The sequence below is a fragment of the Anser cygnoides genome, chromosome 7 (genome assembly GCF_040182565.1).
Source record: "Anser cygnoides isolate HZ-2024a breed goose chromosome 7, Taihu_goose_T2T_genome, whole genome shotgun sequence".
NCBI classification, from domain to species: domain Eukaryota; kingdom Metazoa; phylum Chordata; class Aves; order Anseriformes; family Anatidae; genus Anser; species Anser cygnoides.
This window is the reverse complement of record NC_089879.1, coordinates 38,236,448-38,246,527: the sequence shown is the minus strand read 5'-3', so window position 1 is coordinate 38,246,527 and position 10,080 is coordinate 38,236,448. Positions and strand designations below refer to the sequence as shown.

Here is a 10,080-nt window from a genome sequence, read left to right as displayed (position 1 = left end):
AATGCACAGCAGCCCCTGCAAGGCTAATCCCAGACTTATCCTCTACAGATGAGGAAGGTGACCCTGCTCAGTCTCTTCCTCATACTGCCCTTATGCAGTCAAGGCCCTTGCCATGCATACTGAGGCTCTTTGGGAATCCTCTGCACAGTTACGCAAATGCCTTGATATACCTAGAGATTAAAATAGAACCCCAAAAAGGGAACCGTACCCCACCATTTCCCAAACACAAGTTAGCCAGCAACCCCTCCTAAAACATACCTCTAGGACGTCAATTCCAAGCACTTAACATCTAGAAGGCTGCAAGGTCTAAAGACTCCACAGCCAGCCAAACCACAGGCAAAAGCTCCAGAAATATAACAAACCACCCCCAACCCTGGAAAAGACTACACCTTACCTGCCTCCTGCTGCTCTTTTCAGATACATGCTTGCACAGGAAGCTTCCAGGATCCAGTTCTCCTAAACCCTGCTCCATCACTTTACCACCACAGCTCTAACTTGGATAATATTTGACATACAGGCCAAGACTCACACGAAGCCCCAATCAAGCTGTCAAAATCCTAAGGGACCTAGAACACACAAGCTAACATTACCACCCTATCCGGAAACACGCTCTAACAATTACTCACCTGAAGAAGAGCTGCATGCAATAAGGGCACCTGCTCCTACTCTATAGATTGCTTTCCTCTAACAGATCCTTCTAGCCCTTACCTCAAAGAGATGTGCATTTCCAAGTAGAGACCGGTACGCATCAGTCCATAGACTCCAACCCACCCAAAGAACCCTGCAACTGACAGAAGGTAAAACAAAGCACTTACCCCTAAGAGCAGCCCAGGCAGAAGGAGCTCCCCCTCAGGCCTTGCCTGGGGCTCATATACCATTTGGCCCCGCCCAGCACCCAAACCCAATCACCTGGGAAAGGGTAGGGGCAAAAAACAACAAAGTAGACAGAGCAGGACAAGCAACAGGTGTGGTTTTTTTTTTTTCCATATGGCTTTTAGCTCAACACCATGCAGAGTGCAGACAGGAGAACTGGGGTGTTTCTAGAAGCAACAATCCCCAGGCTTTTGCTTCAGCTTTGAATATTGAGAGGACCACACAACCAGGCAAGTAACTGATCTTCTTCAGCTGGCATTAAAGCTTTCTTTCTGCATAGGAAGAAAAATCTAGGAGAACCACAGATGACACACCAAAAAAGAAAAACCAATTCCATGAAATAACATCACTCACAGGAAAAATCACACACTTGAGTAGGCCACCTGAAAACCAAAAGGCTATGCTGATGGCTCAGCATTTCAGGAACTGGACCCACTGACGCCCCCCAGGAACATGGCAGGAGATGCACAATGCTGTCACAAGTGCCTGCAAAGCCTGCCCAACAGGCCAAACAGACTAACACAATGCACCCACCAACTCAGGGCCCACACTGCCATCCGCTCACCCTCGTGCCTCTTTCAAGTTTCCAGCTTAGTCCATGCCCATGACCTGGCCTACAAGAAACAGAGAGAAGGCCACGCCCATGATGGACACGCAAACAGTACAGCTCCTTGCAGAGGTCTCAAGCACAGAGACCAGAGCCAGAAAAAAACCACCCTCAGGTCCACAAAGGCCAAAAGGCCAGGAATGCACAGCAGCCCCTGCAAGGCTAATCCCAGACTTATCCTCTACAGATGAGGAAGGTGACCCTGCTCAGTCTCTTCCTCATACTGGCCTTATGCAGTCAAGGCCCTTGCCACGCATACTGAGGCTCTTTGTGAATCCTCTGGACAGTTACGCAAATGCCTTGATATACCTAGAGATTAAAATAGAACCCCAAAAAAGGAACCGTACCCCACCATTTCCCAAACACAAGTTAGCCAGCAACCCCTCCTAAAACATACCTCTAGGACGTGAATTCCAAGCACTTAACATCTAGAAGGCTGCAAGGTCTAAAGACTCCACAGCCAGCAGCTCCAGAACTATAACAAACCACCCCCAACCCTGGAAAAGACTACACCTTACCTGCCTCCTGCTGCTCTTTTCAGATACATGCTTGCACAGGAAGCTTCCAGGATCCAGTTCTCCTAAACCCTGCTCCATCACTTTACCACCACAGCTCTAACTTGGATAATATTTGACATACAGGCCAAGACTCACACGAAGCCCCAATCAAGCTGTCAAAATCCTAAGGGACCTAGAACACACAAGCTAACATTACCACCCTAGCCGTAAACACGCTCTAACAATTACTCACCTGAAGAAGAGCTGCATGCAATAAGGGCACCTGCTCCTACTCTATAGATTGCTTTCCTCTAACAGATCCTTCTAGCCCTTACCTCAAAGAGATGTGCATTCCCAAGTAGAGACCGGTACGCATCAGTCCATAGACTCCAACCCACCCAAAGAACCCTGCAACTGACAGAAGGAAAAACAAAGCACTTACCCCTAAGAGCAGCCCAGGCAGAAGGAGCTCCCCCTCAGGCCTTGCCTGGGGCTCATATACCATTTGGCCCCGCCCAGCACCCAAACCCAAGCACCTGGGAAAGGGGAGGGGCAAGAAACAACACAGTAGACAGAGCAGGACAAGCAACAGGTGTGGGTTTTTTTTTTTCCATATGGTTTTTAGCTCAACACCATGCAGAGTGCAGACAAGAGAACTGGGGTGTTTCTAGAAGCAACAATCCCCAGGCTTTTGCTTCAGCTTTGAATATTGAGAGGACCATACAACCAAGCAAGTAACTGATCTTCTTCAGCTGGCATTAAAGCTTTCTTCCTGCACAGGGAGAAAAATCTAGGAGCACCACAGATGACACACCAAAAAAGAAAAACCAATTCCATGAAATAACATCACTCACAGGAAAAAATCACACACTTGAGTAGGCTATCTGAAAACCAAAAGGCTATGCTGATGGCTCAGCATTTCAGGAACTGGACCCGCTGACGCCCCTCAGGAACATGGCAGGAGATGCACAATGCTGTCACAAGTGCTTGCAAAGCCTGCCCAACAGGCCAAACAGACTAACACAATGTACCCACCAACTCAGGGCCCACACTGCCATCCACTCACCCTCGTGCCTCTTTCAAGTTTCTAGCTTAGTCCATGCCCATGACCTGGCCTACAAGAAACAGAGAGAAGGCCACGCCCATGATGGACGCGCAAACAGTACAGCTCCTTGCAGAGGTCTCAAGCACAGAGACCAGAGCCAGAAAAAAACCACCCTCAGGTCCACAAAGGCCAAAAGGCCAGGAATGCAAAGCAGCCCCTGCAAGGGTAAGCACAGACTTATCCTCTACAGATGAGGAAGGTGACCCTGCTCAGTCTCTTCCTCATACTGCCCTTATGCAGTCAAGGCCCTTGCCATGCATACTGAGGCTCTTTGGGAATCCTCTGCACAGTTACGCAAATGCCTTGATATACCTAGAGATTAAAATAGAACCCCAAAAAAGGAACCGTACCCCACCATTTCCCAAACACAAGTTAGCCAGCAACCCCTCCTAAAACATACCTCTAGGACGTCAATTCCAAGCACTTAACATCTGGAAGGCTGCAAGGTCTAAAGACTCCACAGCCAGCCAAACCACAGGCAAAAGCTCCAGAAATATAACAAACCGCCCACAACCCTGGAAAAGACTACACCTTACCTGCCTCCTGCTGCTCTTTTCAGATACATGCTTGCACAGGAAGCTTCCAGGATCCAGTTCTCCTAAACCCTGCTCCATCACTTTACCACCACAGCTCTAACTTGGATAATATTTGACATACAGGCCAAGACTCACACGAAGCCCCAATCAAGCTGTCAAAATCCTAAGGGACCTAGAACACACAAGCTAACATTACCACCCTATCCGTAAACACGCTCTAACAATTACTCACCTGAAGAAGAGCTGCATGCAATAAGGGCACCTGCTCCTACTCTATAGATTGCTTTCCTCTAACAGATCCTTCTAGCCCTTACCTCAAAGAGATGTGCATTCCCAAGTAGAGACCGGTACGCATCAGTCCATAGACTCCAACCCACGCAAAGAACCCTGCAACTGACAGAAGGAAAAACAAAGCACTTACCCCTAAGAGCAGCCCAGGCAGAAGGAGCTCCCCCTCAGGCCTTGCCTGGGGCTCATATACCATTTGGCCCCGCCCAGCACCCAAACCCAATCACCTGGGAAAGGGTAGGGGCAAAAAACAACAAAGTAGACAGAGCAGGACAAGCAACAGGTGTGGGTTTTTTTTTTTCCCCATATGGCTTTTAGCTCAACACCATGCAGAGTGCAGACAAGAGAACTGGGGTGTTTCTAGAAGCAACAATCCCCAGGCTTTTGCTTCAGCTTTGAATATTGAGAGGACCACACAACCAAGCAAGTAACTGATCTTCTTCAGCTGGCATTAAACCTTTCCTTTACACAGGAAGGAAAATCTAGGAGCACCACAGATGACACGCCAAAAAAGAAAAACCAATTCCATGAAATAACATCACTCACAGGAAAAATCACACACTTGAGTAGGCCACCTGAAAACGAAGAGGCTATGCTGATGGGTCAGCATTTCAGGAACTGGACCTGTTAGTGTTCATGAAAACACATAATCCACAAAGTCATTATATGAAGGTGCTTTATTAGGCGCCGGAAGTTAGGGGCATGCCTGCCCAAATCTAACTTCGTCTGATTTGTTTTCTTAGTTCTCTTTTATCTCCTAAGATACTACATATGCATTAGGTTTCACAACTCATCTATGCATATTCATTTCCTAGCTCCACCTAGCCTCGCTTCGTATTCTAATTATCTTATCAGTCCTTCTGCACTTGCGTACTACTCTCTGGTGGTCGTCCGGGTGGTCATCGGGATGAAGTAAGATGTCTTCATCAGAGTTGAACTTTTTAACCTTTCCTTTTCACGCATGCTCTCTGAGCCCTTGGTCTCAGTCCAAACCGCAAGGTTGGTTTGACCCAGTTCCCAGAGTCCAAGAAGCCCCAGTTATCTAGATGTCTTGCAAATTGAGCATTCTTTTAATCCTCCTTACTCCTCATCATGAATTGGTGCATTCTCATGTTACCCTTGCACGTATATTTTGTATCTTCCAAGCGCAGCCTCGGAACAGTACATCGCAAATGTAACATACTAAACAATATTGTATTATTTCTTCTTCTATTACTAACAGACCAGCTGACGCCCCTCGGGAACATGGCAGGAGATGCACAATGCTGTCACAAGTGCTTGCAAAGCCTGCCCGACAGGCCAAACAGACTAACAGTCCACCCACCAACTCAGGGCCCACACTGCCATCCACTCACCCTCGTGCCTCTTTCAAGTTTCCAGTTTAGTCCATGCCCATGACAAGGCCTAAAAGAAAGAGAGAGAAGGTCAGGCCCATGATGGACACGCAAACACACTACAGCTCCTTGCAGAGGTCTCAAGCACAGAGACCAGAGCCAGAAAAACACACCCTCAGGTCCACAAAGGCCAAAAGGCCATGAATGCACAGCAGCCCCAGCAGGGGCAATCACAGACTTCTCCTCTACAGATGAAAAAGGTGACCCTGCTCAGTCTCTTCCTCATACTGCCCTTATGCAGTCAAGGCCCTTGCCACGCATACTGAGGCGCTTTGGGAATCCTCTGTACAGTTACGCAAATGCCTTGATATATATAGAGATTAAAATAGAACCCCCAAATAAGGAACCGTACCCCACCATTTCCCAAACACAAGGTAGCCAGCAACCCCTCTTAAACATACCTCCAGTACATCAATTCCAAGCACTTAACATCTAGAAGGCTGCAAGGTCTAAAGACTCCACAGCCAGCCAAACCACAGGCAAAAGCTCCAGAAATACAACAAACCGCCCCCAACCCTGGAAAAGACTACACCTTACCTGCCTCCTGCTGCTCTTTTCAGATACATACTTGCACAGGAAGCTTCCATGAGACAGTTCTCCTAAACCCTGCTCCATCACTTGACCACGACAGCTGGAACTTGGATAATATTTGACATACAGGCCAAGACTCACACGAAGCCCCAGTCAATCTGTCAAAATCCAAAGGGACCTAGAACACACAAGCTAACATTACCACCCTACCCGTAAACACGCTCTAACAATTACTCACCTGAAGAAGAGCTGCATGCAATAAAGGCACCTGCTCCTACTATATAGATTGCTTTCCTCTAACAGATCCTTCGAGCCCTTACCTCAAAGAGATGTGCATTCCCAAGTAGAGACCGGTACGCATCAGTCCATAGACTCCAACCCACCCAAAGAACCCTGCAACTGACAGAAGGAAAAACAAAGCACTTACCCCTAAGAGCAGCCCAGGCAGAAGGAGCTCCCCCTCAGGCCTTGCCTGGGGCTCATATACCATTTGGCCCCGCCCAGCACCCAAACCCAAGCACCTGGGAAAGGGGAGGGGCAAGAAACAACAAAGTAGAGAGCAGGATAAGCAGCAGCTGTGTTTCTTTTTTTTCATCTGGTTTTCAGCTCAACACCATGCAGAGTGCAGACAAGAGAACTGGGGTGTTTCTAGAAGCAACAATCCCCAGGCTTTTGCTTCAGCTTTGAATACTGAGAGGACAATATGACCAAGCAAGTAACTGATCATCTTCAGCTGGCATTAAACCTTTCCTTTACATAGGAAGGAAAATCTAGGAGCACCACAGATGACACACCAAAAAAGAAAAACCAATTCCATGAAATAACATCACTCACAGGAAAAATCACACACTTGAGTAGGCCACCTGAAAACCAAAAGGCTATGCTGATGGGTCAGCATTTCAGGAACTGGACCCGCTGACGCCCGTCGGGAACATGGCAGGAGATGCACAATGCTGTCACAAGTGCTTGCAAAGCCTGCCCGACAGGCCAAACAGACTAACAATCCACCCACCAACTCAGGGCCCACACTGCCATCCACTCACCCTCGTGCCTCTTTCAAGTTTCCAGCTTAGTCCATGCCCATGACCTGGCCTACAAGAACCAGAGAGAAGGCCACGCCCATGATGGACATGCAAACAGTACAGCTCCTTGCAGAGGTCTCAAGCACAGAGACCAGAGCCGGAAAAAAACACACCCTCAGGTCACAGTATCACAGATTTCTAGGTTGGTAGAGACCTCAAGATCATCGAGTCCAACCTCCGACCTAACACCAAGTACTCCACTAAACCATATCGCTAAGCTCTACATCTAAACGTCTTTTAAAGACCTCCAGGGATGGTGACTACACCACCTCCCTGGGCAGCCCGTTCCAATGCTTAATAACCCTTTCGGTAAAGAAGTACTTCCTAACATCCAACATAAACCTCCCCTGTCGCAACTTTCGCCCATCCCCCCTTCTTCTGTCACCAGGCATTTCGGAGAACAGACCAACCCCCACCTCTCTACAGCCTCCTTTAAGGTAACTGTGAAGAGCGATAAGGTCGCCCCTGAGCCTCCTCTTCTCCAGGCTGAACAACCCCAGCTCCCTCAGCTGCTCCTCGTAAGACTTGTTCTCCAGACCCCTCACCAGCTTCATTGCCCTTCTCTGGACTCTCTCAAGCACCTCCATGTCCTTCCTGTAGCGAGGGGCCCAAAACTGAACACAGCACTCGAGGTGCGGCCTCACCAGAGCCGAGTACATGGGGACAATCACCTCCCTAGACCTGCTGGCCACACTGCTTCTTATACAGGCCAGGATGCTGTTGGCCTTCTTGGCCACCTGAGCACACTGCTGGCTCATATTCAGCCGACTATCAACCAGTACTCCCAGGTCCTTCTTGGCCAGGCAGCTTTCCAACCACTCGTCTCCCAGCCTGTAGCGCTGCTTGGGGTTGTTACGCCCCAGGTGCAGGACCTGGGGCTTGGCCTTGTTGAACTTCATACAGTTGACCTCAGCCCATCGGTCCAGCCTATCCAGATCCTCCTGCAGAGCCTTCCTACCCTCGAGCAGATCGACACACGCACCTAGCTTGGTGTCATCTGCAAACTCACTGAGGGTGCACTCGATCCCCTCATCCAGATCATCGATAAAGATATTAAAGAGGACCGGCCCCAGTACCGAGCCCTGGGGGACACCACTAGTGACCGGCCTCCAACCAGATTTGACTCCATTCACCACAACTCTCTGGGCCCGGCCATCCAGCCAGTTTCTAACCCAGCAAAGCGTACGCCAGTCCAAGCCATGAGCAGCCAGTTTCTTGAGGAGAATGCTGTGTGGAACGGTGTCAAAAGCCTTACTGAAGTCAAGGTAAACCACATCCACAGCCTTTCCCTCATCCACCAAGCGTGTCACTTGGTCATAGAAGGAGATCAGGTTCGTCAAGCAGGACCTGCCTTTCATAAACCCATGCTGACTGGGCCTGATCGCCTTGTTGCCCTGCAAGTGCCGCGTGATGACCCTCAAGATAATCTGCTCCATGAGCTTTCCTGGCACTGAGGTCAAACTGACAGGCCTATAGTTCCCCGGGTCTGCCCTGCGGCCCTTCTTATAGATGGGCGTCACATTTGCTAGCCGCCAGTCAACTGGGACCTCCCCCGATAGCCAGGACTGCCGATAAATGATGGAAAGCGGCTCGGCCAGCTCCTCCGCCAGTTCTTTCAGTACCCTCGGGTGCTTCCCATCTGGCCCCATTGACTTGCGCACATCCAAGCTCCATAGCAGGTCGCCAACCATTTCCTCATGGATAGCGAAGGCCACACATCCTGCTCCCCATCCCCTTCCACCAGCTCAGGGCACTGGGTATCCAGAGAACAACCGGTATTGCCGCTAAAGACTGAGGCAAAGGCGGCATTAAGCACCTCAGCCTTTTCCTCATCCTTAGTAACTAGGTTTCCCCTCGCATCCAGTAAAGGATGGAGATTCTCCTTAGTCCTCCGTCTCGCGTTGATATATTTCAAAAAGGATTTTTTGTTGTCTTTAACGGCAGTAGCCAGATTGAGCTCCAGATGAGCTTTGGCCTTTCTAATTTTCTCCCTGCACAGCCTCGCTACATCCTTGTAGTCCTCCTCAGTGGCCCGCCCTTTTTTCCAAAGATTATAAACCCTCTTTTTTTCTGCTAAGCACAAGCCGCAACTCTCTGTTGAGCCAGGCCGGTCTTCTTCCACGCCGGCTCGTCTTTGGGCACGTGGGGACGGACCGCTCCTGTGCCATCACGATTTCCTTCTTGAGGAGCGCCCAGCCTTCCTGGACTCCTCTGCCCTTCAGAACCGCCTCCCAAGGGACTCGGCCAACCAGCATCCTGATCAGCTCAAAGTCAGCCCTCCGGAAGTCCAATACAGCAGTTTTACTGGTCCCCTTCCTGGCCTCGCCAAGAATAGAGAACTCTACCATTTCGTGGTCACTCTGCCCAAGACAGCTTCCGACCACCACATCTCCCACCAGTCCTTCTCTGTTTGTGAAGAGAAGGTCTAGCAGGACACCACCCCTGGTAGGTTCACTGACCAGCTGCGTCAGGAAGCTATCTCCCACGCTCTCCAGAAACCTCCTAGACTGCTTTCTCTGTGCCGTGTTGTGTTTCCAGGATATGTCTGGGAAGTTGAAGTCCCCCACGAGGACAAGCGCCGACGATTTTGCAACTTCTGTCAGTTGCCTATAAAACTCCTCATCCGTCTCCTCATCCTGGTTCGGCGGTCTATAACAGACCCCGACCAGGATGCTAGCCTTGCCGGCCTTCCCGCGGATCCTAACCCACAGGGATTCAACCTTATCATTCCCAGCCTGGAGTTCCATAACATCAAAAGATTCTCTAATGTAGAAAGCCACGCCACCACCCCCTCTGTGCTGCCTGTCCCTCCTGAAGAGCCGATAGCCAGGCATTGCAGCACTCCAGTCGTGGGAGAGGTCCCACCACGTCTCCGTGATGGCAACCAAGTTGTAGCCTGCCTGCTGCACGATGGCTTCCAGCTCCTCCTGTTTGCTACCCGTGCTGCGTGCATTAGTGTAGATGCACGTCAGCTGGGCCATCACCTTCTTCCCCGGCCTAGCCATTGTTTCCCCCGGCACAGCTCCAACAAGTCTTGTTTGAGCCCCGTCCCCCTTCTTACCTAGTTTAAAGCGCTCTCTATGAGCCCCGCCAGCTCCTGGCCTAGGATCCGTTTTCCCCTTGGAGATAGGGACCCGTCTGGGGCCATCAGGCTGGGTGCCGAGTAA

General features: G+C 50.1%; 1 long non-coding RNA gene across 1 annotated transcript; it reads right to left on the bottom strand.

Annotated features, from left to right (window-relative positions):
- Window positions 1–4,568: 4,568 nt before the first annotated feature.
- LOC136791294 (uncharacterized) lies at window positions 4,569–7,486 on the bottom strand. Its single transcript, XR_010832949.1, has 2 exons — window positions 6,875–7,486; window positions 4,569–6,009 (listed from the first exon to the last, which is right to left on the bottom strand). It is a non-coding gene; the product is annotated as an uncharacterized lncRNA (long non-coding RNA).
- Window positions 7,487–10,080: the final 2,594 nt, after the last annotated feature.